This window comes from Babylonia areolata, chromosome 20 (assembly GCF_041734735.1).
Source record: "Babylonia areolata isolate BAREFJ2019XMU chromosome 20, ASM4173473v1, whole genome shotgun sequence".
Taxonomy (NCBI): domain Eukaryota; kingdom Metazoa; phylum Mollusca; class Gastropoda; order Neogastropoda; family Buccinidae; genus Babylonia; species Babylonia areolata.
In genome coordinates, this window is record NC_134895.1 from 54,722,815 (window position 1) to 54,735,583 (window position 12,769).

General features: G+C 44.4%; 2 non-coding genes across 2 annotated transcripts; both read left to right on the forward strand.

Annotated features, from left to right (window-relative positions):
* Window positions 1–8,861: 8,861 nt before the first annotated feature.
* Window positions 8,862–8,934, forward strand: Trnak-cuu (transfer RNA lysine (anticodon CUU)). Its single transcript has one exon. It is a non-coding gene; the product is annotated as a tRNA-Lys (tRNA).
* A 2,885-nt stretch (window positions 8,935–11,819) lies between these two features.
* Trnak-cuu (transfer RNA lysine (anticodon CUU)) lies at window positions 11,820–11,892 on the forward strand. Its single transcript has one exon. It is a non-coding gene; the product is annotated as a tRNA-Lys (tRNA).
* Window positions 11,893–12,769: the final 877 nt, after the last annotated feature.

Genomic DNA, 12,769 nt, shown 5'->3' on the forward strand with positions numbered 1-12,769 from the left:
ACCCGCCAAAGTTATCAATACTTTTTTTTCGAAAGCGCAGTGCTGTACCTTTTGGCTTGATTAATTATTCTTGCTGCTTCAAGTCTTTGATATTCTTGATAAAAGAAGGGGGTGGTAGGGTAGTCGTTGAGAAAGTATGTATGTATTTTGGTGTCCACAAACCGTTCTGGTACAGAATTCAACATTATTAAGTATGAACGGGAAACTATATTAGAGAAATTCTGTGATAAATTAACAATGAAAACGGTGTCGACAATAACCAGACTTGTACGCTTGTGAAAGTTGAAACCCATTTCATTTACTCCAGTCTTATCAGTTGCTTATTCACGACATCCATCACTTGGTGAATAGGTGGTTGGGATAACCATTCTTTGAGACAGGGAGAAACGGACCTTTGTGATACAGGTCCAGATGGCCTGTGTAGTCTCTCTAGTGGTATCGCTGCAGAGTTATTGAAATAGTTCACTTACCCCGGGTATATCACCTACCCAGGGAGTGTCCACATTAATCATGGACACAGCTTCCCTCACGAAAAGGCTCTTGATATGTTCATCCACGGTCATCAACAAAGAGCAGGGTGAATTCCACCTGTTGTCTTTGCCATGAGCCACTTCGTCCAGTCTTCAAGCGCATTCTTCTTCTTCTTCCTTCCTTCCTTCCTTTCTTTCTTCCTTCCTTCCTTCCTTTCCTTCTTTCTTCCTTTCTTTCTTCCTTCCTTCCTTCCCTTCTTTCTTCCTTCCTTTCTTCTCTGTGGAAAGTCATTGGGGCGCCGGACAGAACTATTCAGCACATTCCTCCAGGTCTTTTGGTGATTTGTGAAAGCTTGGGTCTGTGACATGGTTGTCCTGTCCATTCTGCAGTGTTCAGTCTATCGTTGTTGGTTTTATTTGTTTTTGTTTTTTTGTTGTTGTTGTTGTTTATTTTTTGTTTTTTTTCTGTCATCCTCTCCGTCTCTCTCCCTAAACATTCCTCAGAGGACTGGCAAGGCTGTTTTACATTGTTCCTTAGAGGACTGTTTGGCAAGGCTGTTTTCCTTAGAGGACTGTTTGGCAAGGCTGTTTTACATTGTTCCTTAGAGGACTGGCAAGGCTGTTTTACATTGTTCCTTAGAGGACTGTTTGGCAAGGCTGTTTTACATTGTTCCTCAGAGGACTGTTTGGCAAGGCTGTTTTACATTGTTCCTTAGAGGACTGGCAAGGCTGTTTTACATTGTTCCTTAGAGGACTGTTTGGCAAGGCTGTTTTACATTGTTCCTTAGAGGACTGGCAAGGCTGTTTTACATTGTTCCTTAGAGGACTGTTTGGCAAGGCTGTTTTACATTGTTCCTCAGAGGACTGTTTAGCAAGGCTGTTTTACATTGTTCCTTAGAGGACTGTTTGGCAAGGCTATTATACATTGTTCCTTAGAGGACTGTTTGGCAAGGCTGTTTTACATTGTTCCTCAGAGGACTGGCAAGGCTGTTTTACATTGTTCCTCAGAGGACTGGCAAGGCTGTTTTACATTGTTCCTCAGAGGACTGTTTGGCAAGGCTGTTTTACATTGTTCCTTAGAGGACTGTTTAGCAAGGCTGTTTTACATTGTTCCTCAGAGGACTGTTTGGCAAGGCTGTTTTACATTGTTCCTTAGAGGACTGTTTAGCAAGGCTGTTTTACATTGTTCCTTAGAGGACTGTTTAGCAAGGCTGTTTTACATTGTTCCTCAGAGGACTGTTTGGCAAGGCTGTTTTACATTGTTCCTTAGAGGACTGTTTGGCAAGGCTGTTTTACATTGTTCCTCAGAGGACTGTTTGGCAAGGCTGTTTTACATTGTTCCTCAGAGGACTGTTTAGCAAGGCTGTTTTACATTGTTCCTCAGAGGACTGTTTGGCAAGGCTGTTTTACATTGTTCCTCAGAGGACTGTTTAGCAAGGCTGTTTTACATTGTTCTTTAGAGGACTGTTTAGCAAGGCTGTTTTACATTGTTCCTCAGAGGACTGTTTGGCAAGGCTGTTTTACATTGTTCCTCAGAGGACTGTTTGGCAAGGCTGTTTTACATTGTTCCTCAGAGGACTGTTTGGCAAGGCTGTTTTACATTGTTCCTCAGAGGACTGTTTGGCAAGGCTGTTTTACATTGTTCCTTAGAGGACTGTTTGGCAAGGCTGTTTTACATTGTTCCTTAGAGGACTGGCAAGGCTGTTTTACATTGTTCCTTAGAGGACTGTTTGGCAAGGCTGTTTTACATTGTTCCTTAGAGGACTGTTTGGCAAGGCTGTTTTACATTGTGTAAAAGAGACAGCGGGAGCACCAGGTACAGTTTCCATCCGCTTGGAAGACGTGCAGTCAGCCAGGCGGAAAGCTACTCCTCAATTATAGGCCGCCTGTCCAAAGTGTGGAAGTAAAAAAGAACACGCCGACTGTGTGTTTAAGACTTCTTATCTTACTTACACCTCCGCTCCCTAACGGAAGAAGAGATTAAGGGAGATGGGGGGTGAGGGGGTGCTGGAGAGGGGGTGAGTGGCTAACGGGACCTACAGACCTGTGGAATTGTACCACTAAGTTTGTGTTTGTTTGTTTAGTTTGTGTGTGTGTGTGTGTGTGTGTGTGTGTGTGTGTGTGTGTGTGTGTGTGTGTGTGTGTGTGTGTGTGTGTGTTCTTCTTTTGGGGGAGGAGGAGGCATGCATGAGGGGGAAGTGGGGCAAGCGTGGGTGCTCACTTGTACGTGAGTCGATGTAATAACACGATGTTTTGTGTGTGTGTGTGTGTGTGTGTGTGTGTGTGTGTTAAACGTTAACATTATTCATTTTCACTGGATGGGAATATTTTGGCTTAGAATTAGGGAAAAATTGTTCATTTCACACATTCTAATTATGATGACCTCGCAACTCTGTGAAGGGCACAAAAATGATAGAAAGGACAAAAATGTCTCTACAGTTATGTAATTGTTACATTTTATATTCTTTAACCTTGCACTTTTATCTGATATATTGACACTCTGATTGACAACAGTGATTTTCTCTCTCTTTTTTGTTCAATGAGGAAATACAACTGTTTTGTATGAAGTTACATCGTAGCAGACATCTGCCATGAGTAAAGTGTAGTGCTGCACGTGAGCCAGTGAAGTGATGGCCACCCAAACCCGCGGTAAGATATTACTGACTGACGGTGGGTGAACGAAGCCACTATATTTTATTCAGAGAGTGATTTGTGCACAGGCCGTATCGTCACTTACAGCATGTAATGTCCACGAACGACGATCGAACGCTGATTATCTTGCAGGTTACACACAAGGATGAAATGGCAAAAAGATGTTTTGAACTGCTCTCACTGCGCGTGTGCCTGTCACGAAACACTACCGGTTTTTTCCCGGTCTGCATTTGGATCACTGTGATCGGGGGGGAAAAAATAAGTTTTTGAAGATGGCGTGCGTTTTAAGAAACTTAGACGATGAATAGCCATCATCTTGGCCTTTGTGCCCAAGTTATCGTGCTGGATTGACAAGTCACGGAGCACGACATGACTGCAGTGTGCGGAGTTGTAGAACGGTGCAATCCACAGAAGAACTAAACTTCTCCGCTGTGATTATAGTGGATGACTCATCTGAAAATGTGTTTGACGATTTACGTTATGAATTGTCCAAGTCGGAAAGTAGTGATGAAGACAGGGAACGTTTTGAAACTTTGACAGATGTATGTTATGATCATGAAGCATTGAAATGCCGATTGAAGTGGGGAGTTTAAAAGACGGCATTGGTCCGTCTCCACCACTCGGTTTGACAAACAGCCGTTGTGGTGGAGAGCAGAGATGTGAACTGGATGCCCCACCTCCGTCTCCCCGCCCCCAGCAGTTCAAGTTTCCGTTCAGTTGTCAGCAGGAACCCCGCAGAGGCAGGAAGACTTTGTTTCATGTTTGGTTTGCTTTTGTTTTCAGGTGTTTTTTTTTACCCGAATAAGTTTTCGGATCAGATTTTCACTGCCTTTCAATCTGGAATGAATATTATAGTGAACCATCATCAGTTTTGTTGTTCATATAGTTCTGTGATGACAGTGATAATGCCAAATCCAAAGGGGGGTGGAGAGAGAAATGCTGGGCTCCCCATGCAGCTTTTGGCATTTGTCTTAGCTTTCTGTTTGTCTGTCTCTGTCTCTGTGCATCTCTCTCCCTCTCTGTCTCTCTCTCTCTCCTTTCCGTCACCCTTCCCCCCCCTGCCCCCTCCTCCCTCTCTCTTTCGATGCCACAGATAAAGGTGCGTGAAGATTCGCACGAAAACTCAGAAAATCAACGTTCGCCATAACTGTCTAATCCGCGGGCCGCACGGAGACGCTGAAAGCCTGTCGTTTATTGCAGTCAGCGTGGTTTGTGTGTCTGTCCGTGTCTGTCTGTGTGACCGTCTGTTTCTCTGTCTCTGTCTGTCTGTGTACATGTCTGTCTCTCTGTTTTTCTTTCATTGTCTGTTTCTGTCTGTCTATGTCTGATTGTCTTATATAATTACATCTGCATGTGGGTATCTGTATAAATGTATACGTCTCTCTCTGTCTGTCTGTCTGTGTCTCAGTCTCTGTCTGTCTCTCCCACCATTTCTCCTTTACTCCACACCACACCTCTCTTCCTCTTCTCCACCTCTCCCACCTACTCTTTTATTTATTTCTCTCTTTTTTCTTTATTTCTTTTTCTTGCTCTCCCTCCACATCATCCCCTCCAGGCAAGGATCCTCCTCCTTCATACCCCCTACCTCTCACACACACACACCAAACACACACACACACACACACACACACACACACACACACACACACACACACTCGCTCACACACACACACACACTCTCTCTCTCTCTCTCTCTCACACACACACACACACACACACACACACACACACACAATCGCTCACTCACACACAAAATCGCTTACACACACACACACACACACACACACACACACACGCACACACACACACACGCACACACACACACACACACACACACTCACACACGCGCACACACACACGCACACACGCACACACACAGTCACACACACACACACACACACACACACACAACCTCCACTCCCAGGCGTAAGGCGATCTGGTCTTCACGGGTGAGGAGTCCAATTGACTTAAGTCGCTCAGGCCGTCGTTGGCTATCATCTGCCATCGTCTGCCTCAAGTGGCCTCCACGGATCAGGGGTGTGGTGGTGGAGGGGGGGGGGGGTTGAGGTGGGGGGGGTGTGTGGGAAGGGGGTGTAGGGAGCAAGGGGGCCTGTGTCACGATACGGGAAGACAGGCAGAGAGAGGGAGGGAGAGAGAGAGAGAGAGGGAGAGAGAGAGAGAAGGGGGGGAATGGGGGAGGGAAAGAGAGGGAGGCGGAGACGAAAGGTAAGGGTATAGGTGCGTGGTACGTGATTTCCAGAGTTCTTTCTTTCCTTTTTCTTTGGTTCTTTTTTCTTTTTATGCTTCAATTTGGGTAGAATTATATTGCTTGTTGGTGTCGGTTTGATTTATGTTTATTTTTGACACACACACACACACACACACACACACACACACACACACACACAAGCATGTACCCACACAAACATACACACACGCACGCACGCACGCACGCACACAGTCACACATATCTGCGACAGACAAAATCATGACTTATTTATAGTTCATGCTGTTCCAATATAAACCGCTAGCCGCACCCCCTCCTTTTTTTTCCGCGGACGTGTATGTTACATCTCTACAGAGAACGGTCAGGTCTCAAATTGATATTGAAATAAAGTCAGCCTCGCCCTCCCCCCTCCCCCCTTTCACATGGCAACACGTATGGATTACATTTTCGAGATCGGTGAATAGAAGACTTTACTTGCATCAATTATATGTCTCTCTCTCTCTCTCTCTCTCTCTCTCTCTCTCTCTCTCTCTCTCTGTGTGTGTGTGTGTGTGTGTGTGTGTGTGTGTGTGTGTGTGTGTGTGTGCGCGCGTGTGTGTGTGTGTGTGCGCGTGTGATGCCATCAGGTGTATGGTTGCATTTTGTGCGATAACTGCAATGATACTATGGACAGTTGTTTGTTTTTCAATATTTGATGCTCATATTGTTCAACATCCAACTCTGGCATAAAAGCAAACATTTCTTTTAAAGGAGGAAAGAAGTGATTATTGAAACATGGGAAAAGAGAGTTTGGAGACAACGTGTGAGTGCATATAATCCACAGATGCTGAACATGATAACAATCTGTGACGCATATACAATAGTTTTGTTCTCAAAGAGACAGTTTTGAAGTAGAAAGGGGGTTTGCAATGCGGTAAGAAATAAAGACGACTTGATCCTGTTACACGCTGTAACACAGTAATAGAATTAGACATTTATCTCAGACCAATTTTACCTGATCTGATCACCTGTGGGAGGGGTAATTTCTGCGAGTCGCACCGGGCTTACCACGCACTCAGAAAGCCTATCATTAAATAATTAAATGACCGTGATAGGCACGGAGCCCTTCACGTTTCCTCCCCCTGACTGACACGCTTTCTGATAGTCTCACAGCTCTTTCATCGCTGCATTGCACGTCGGACAGTCCCTCTCCCCTGCAGTCAGCCTGCTTTCTCTTCCGACACGTTTGATCGGGGCTGGAGCAGGTCGGGTAGGATACCCTGAAAGCTATTACCCTGCTCATTATTGTTATCGTCCTCATTAATTCCTGGCTGTCAGCACGCGCGATCTTGAGTGCTGGACAGTACGGCCACGTGCACCGCCCGCGGTGTCCCGTTTGATGTTGGCTAGAATAGCGGCGATTGGTCAGTTGGAACCAGGGCTCGGATTCCATCAACACATCACTGTTTACTGGCAGGGATTATGTGGTCCTGCTGGATGGTCACACTTTGTCCGTGTCCAGTGCTGTTCTGATTGAATGGGGGAGGGGGGAAGAGGGAAGAGGGAGGGAGGAAGGGGGAGGGGGGAGGTACTAAAGAGGTGAACAACGGTTTGTTTGTTTGCTTGTGTGTGTGTGTGTGTGTGTGTGTGTGTGTGTGTGTGTGTGTGTGTGTGTGTGTGTGATAGATAAAGAGAGAGAGACAGGGGAATTGAATGCGATCGCGAGAGTGGGAGTGGAATTGTAAGGCAGTATGAGAGAGAGAGAGAGAGAGAGAGAGAGAGACAGAGACAGAGACAGAGAGACAGAGACAGAGAGACAGAGAGAGACAGAGAGAGAACCATGAAGTGATATACTGGAGAAAGTGAGGCGGGAAGAGAGAACAACTGAGAATTCGAAACGTTTTCCTTAAAAAAAAAAAAAAAAAAAAAAAAAAATCAAGGATATTAGACATGGCCTATTCTTCCAGTCTGTCCTTGTAATCTACATCCATTACAACAACACACACATAAAATTATTGGAATGAAAGGGGAGACAAATAAAACAAAATCTTCGTAACAGAGGGACAGAGATGATGAAGAACACTCGTACATAAAAACAATCACACACACACACACACACACACACACACACACACACACAGAGGGGGGGGGGGGGGGGGGCACAGAGAGACACAGAACGACACAGTCAACCAGACAAAGGGAGAGACAGACCAGTTTACTCTGACGGGTCAGGGATGACGGGGCCAGGATGGACGGGTCACAGAATTCTGCTGGACATCCAATGTTTGTTGTCTTTTGTGCTCGTGTTTTGTCCCAAGGGTTTCAGCGGCCGGACACTGAGAAAGCCGTGGTCAGTCACACTTGGGGACAGTACAACTTTTGTTCGTCCACTGTCCGCTGTCCACCTGCGATCCTTTGCCTTCGGAATTCATGCACGCCTTTGATGCCAGCCGTGTTTACTTTGGGCTTGATTTACGTTGGGAAGGCCATGGGAGGGGAAGGGTTGGTGACAAAAATACAACTGACACCTGAAGAAATGGCGAAGATGCTTGGACAGAGAGACATAGTGTGAGAGAGAGGAGCGAGATAGGTAAGCACACTACAAGTGGGTGTTACTGAGAGAGAGAGAGAAAGAGACAGAGAGACAGAGAGATTAAAACGTCCCATAATTTAACTCTGACACCCCTGTCACTGTTTACAATAAAAGCCCCCAAATACTGTTTAGATGTAAGCATGATTCCCCAACACGGCCCAGCCCTCCACCCTTCTCCCCCTGTAGTAAACCATTGGTCACTGGATGTACATGACATCCTTTGTACAGGGATGGCTGACCAAGGAGGTTGGATTTCTGTTATTTGTCCAGCATTGCTTCTGCGTTTTTGAAGTCTTCGATTAATTCGCAGTTGACCGTTTACACTATTTGCGAAGTGTTTTACATGTCCAGTGCTGACATGTCGACTTTAAGGACAGGGGAGTGAACACACGTGCACGAGGAAGGAACACTTTCCAGTCCATTATGATTAATCAGTTCATCAGCTTGTTGCCCAGCGTCCGCGCCGTATCAATGACATTGTCTATTGATCAGTTTGTCGCCCCATGTCCGCGCCGTATCAATGACATTGTCTGTTGATCAATTTGTCGCCCCATGTCCGCGACGTATCAGTGACATTGTTTATTGATCAATTTGTCGCCCCATGTCCGCGCCGTATCAGTGACATTGTCTATTGATCAATTTGTCGCCCTATGTCCGCGCCGTATCAGTGACATTGTCTTTTGATCAGTTGGTTTAAATAATCTTTAATTATTCAACAATACTCATGATTACGATGTAATGAATGACAAAAGAGCATCAACAAGCTTAATATACAATGATGACTTGATGTATAAAGAAGTCGTTGCATATTCAATTTACCATCATGAAATAATATCTTGACACGACACGCGCACGCACGCACACACAGACACACGAATCAGTTAGGTCACACTAAGGAACGGCACAGAAGTGAAGTGTACTGGGCCCTGTTACACCAACAGCCCGGTTAGCTCAGTCGGTAGAGCATGGGACTCTTAATCCCAGGGTCGTGGGTTCGAGCCCCACATTGGGCGTGTTTTTTTTTCTTTTTATTTATTGAAGATTATTTTATTTTTTAGATATTTTATTATTTATTTGATCTAATTTTGTTTTATTTCATTGAATAAATATAATGAATTTTGAGGATTAGGTCTGCTTCGCATATTCATTTCTTTTGCTTTTTATTCTTCATAATTATTATGTCATGCCGCAGAAAGTTTTGTTTGCTCTCGCTCTCTCGCTCGCGCTCTCTCTCGCTCTCTCTCGCGCGCTCTCTCTCGCTCTCTCTCTCGCGCTCTCTCTCGCTCTCTCTCGCGCGCTCTCTCTCGCTCTCGCTCTCTCTCGCTCTCGCTCTCTCTCGCGCTCTCTCTCGCTCTCTCTCGCGCGCTCTCTCGCGCTCGCTCTCTCTCGCTCTCGCTCTCTCTCGCTCTCTCTCGCGCGCTCTCTCGCGCTCGCTCTCTCTCGCTCTCGCTCTCTCTCGCTCTCTCTCGCGCTCGCTCTCTCGCGCTCGCTCTCTCTCGCTCTCACTCTCTCTCGCTCTCTCTCGCGCGCTCTCTCGCGCTCGCTCTCTCTCGCTCTCGCTCTCTCTCGCTCTCGCTCTCTCTCGCTCTCTCTCGCGCGCTCTCTCGCGCTCGCTCTCTCTCGCGCTCGCTCTCTCTCGCTCTCGCTCTCTCTCTCGCGCTCGCTCTCTCTCTCGCCTCGCTCGCTCTCGCTCGCTCTCTCTCGCTCGCTCTCTCGCTTCGGGTAAAACAAGGCTGTCTCTTAAGTCCTCAACTATTTGCATTCTTAATAAATGAATTAGCTATTGAAATATCAGAGAAAGGTAGGCACGGTATTCAGTTAATCCCTGGTGCTGTGGAAATATTTTTGTTGATGTTTGCAGATGGTGTGATTTTGCTCTCTAGCACTGTAGTTGGATTACATAATCAGCTTAATGTATTAAAAAACGAAGCAGATAAATTACAGTTAACTGTTAATATGGATAAGACAAATATTATTGTTTTTCGTAACGGAGGTCATTTATCACAGTGGGAAAAATGGTTGTATGGTAATGTAGAAGTACGAGTCATCAACGCATACAAGTATTTAGGAATGGTATTTACGACTAGGTTGAGTTTAAAAACGGGATGGTCAGAAATGTGTAGGAAAGGGAAAAGGGGAGTAACAGAAATTCTAAAATCTACTAAGAAACTGAGAACAATTGATCCAGCTTTATTTTGGAAGTTATTTGATACTCAAATACAACCAGTGATAACTTATGCAGCAGAAGTATGGGGCCTTGAAGAAAATCTTGAAATGGAAAAAGTACACACCTTTGCCATAAAGAGATTCATGAATATTCCATTATACTCGTCTAATACGATGGCATACGGTGACTCTGGAAGGTATCCTCTTTACACCGTATTAAAACTTTTGTTAAATGCATCAAGTATTGGTTAAGACTTACTCAGCTCCCTACAAACAGGTTATGCAGACAGGCATGTGACATGTTACTTCAGCAGTTTGAGTTACAAGTTCTTTCAGTAAATGGATTTGGCATTGTATGGCTGAGTTAGGGAGTTGGGGATGAAAGAGGGTTTCTATCAGAATTTAAAGATCGCTTAGCGTCTTGTTATAAACAGAACTGACATTCTAAAATGGAAGATGATGTGAAGTATTCTTGGTTCTATTCCTTTAAAACTATTTTACAACCGGATAAATTTTTAGTAGTAGTTACCAATAAATGGCACAGAGATATGCTAGCAAGATTCAGAAACAGAACCTTAGGTTTAAAAGCTAATAAAAGATGGTTTGATCTTGAGGGCTCAGCTGATTGTATGTGTACAGTGTGTATGGAGGATGTGAGAGAGGATGAAGATCATTTTTTATTTCATTGTAATGCTTATGAAGACACTAGAGCCAAGACACGACTTTTTCATATTGCTGCTGAGAAAAGACATGACCTGCTTAGTTTGTTATCCACTGAAAATGATGAAATGATTATTTTGCTTGCCAAATACATAGCAGAAGCTGTTAATATCAGGAAAAGGAAAATAGATAGTAATAACACGTAACATCACTGGTTATATGATTAGCCTGGTACAGCTGTATACACTTGATGGTCACATTGTATGTTTATAGTCTGTTGTATGTTGTTTCACTACTATGGTGTGTGTACGTGTATTGGCACATACATAAATGTACGATTAAGTAATTTGTTTTTTGAATTCAGTTATTGACATTATTTGCTTTATTTATTGTTGTTTGTTTTCTTTCATTCAATACAATGACGCTGCAACTTAGAATTGACCCCCTTGACAAAAGGGCTGTAGTTAGGCCAATGTCAATAAAAAGCGTCTGAAGCGTCTGAAGCGTCGCTCGCTCTCTCTCGCTCTTTCGCTCGCTCTCGCCTGCCTCGCTCGCTTGCCTCGCTCGCTCGCTCTGTCGCTCGCTCTCTCTCTCGCTCGCTCGCTCTCTCGCTCGCTCTCTCTCTCGCTCGCTCGCTCTCTCTCTCGCTCGCTCGCTCTCTCTCGCGCTCTCTCTCGCGCTCTCGCGCTCGGTCTGTGTGTGTGTGTGTGTGTGTGTGTGTGTGTGTGTGTGTGTGTGTGTGTGTGTGTGTGTGTTTTATCTTGCCTTTTTTTAATTCTTTTTTTTCTGCCGCTGCTGCTGCTGCTGCTGCTGCTATCCTGATGTAGGTGAAGAAAGGCAAATGCCGAAATCACCCCTCTCACCTTCCATCCCATCCCATCACACACACACACACACACTGAACGCGTGAAAGCACACAACACAATCCACACGCATGCCAGCACTCACGTACACAGCACCTTGATCACTTTCAGCTGTGCTGTGCTGATAACCTGTTTGTTGACCACACACTTACAGGTCAGGCTGATCCCAGACACAGTGGTGATGTTAACAAAGTACTGATCGTTCGTCAGCCCGGTTAGCTCAGTCGGTAGAGCATGGGACTCTTAATCCCAGGGTCGTGGGTTCGAGCCCCACATTGGGCGTTTGTTTTTTTCCCCCTGAATGTTTGAGAATCGGATCTGTTTCACATCTTTTCCCTACAACTTCGTTCCTTTCTTTTGCTGTATATTAGTTCAGCTGACGGGTTAATTACAGGTAAAGGTAAACAGCTGATGGGTTAATTAAAGTCAAAGGTAAACAGCCGTGACGGGATATTTATGGTAAAGGTAAACATCTGACCGGTTAAATAAGGTTAAATGTAAGCATTTTATTTTATTTTCATTTAATCATTATTATTGTTATTATTATTATTTCTATTTTATTTCATTTTGTTTTATTCATTTATTTCTTTTGTATAAATAATTCCATATTATTTTGCTTCATTTTATTATTATCTTTTAACTATTTATTAATTTATGTATACTTTATTTTATTTCATCTCTACTTTTATTTTTTATTTATTTCAATTTTTTTCAATTTTTTTTCTCAAGGCCTGACTAAGCGCGTTGGGTTATGCTGCTGGTCAGGCACCTGCTTAGCAGTTGTGTATCGAATATGGATTTGTCCGAACGCAGTGAAGCCTCCTTGAGCTGCTGGTACTAAATGTAAACAACTGAGGGGTTAACTAAAAGTAATGGTACACAGCTGACTAGTTCATGAGTTTTGAAGGTAAACAGCAGATGGATTGAACGTATGGTTAACCAGCTGATGGGTTAATGATCGTTGAAGGTATGGTTAACCAGCTGATGTGTTAATGAAGGGTGAAGGTATGGTTAAACAGCTGATGGGTTAATGAAGGGTGAAGGTATGGTTAAACAGCTGATGTGTTAATGAATGTTGAACGTATGGTTAACCAGCTGATGTGTTAATGAAGGGTGAAGGTATGGTTAACCAGCTGATGGGTTAATGAATGTTGAACGT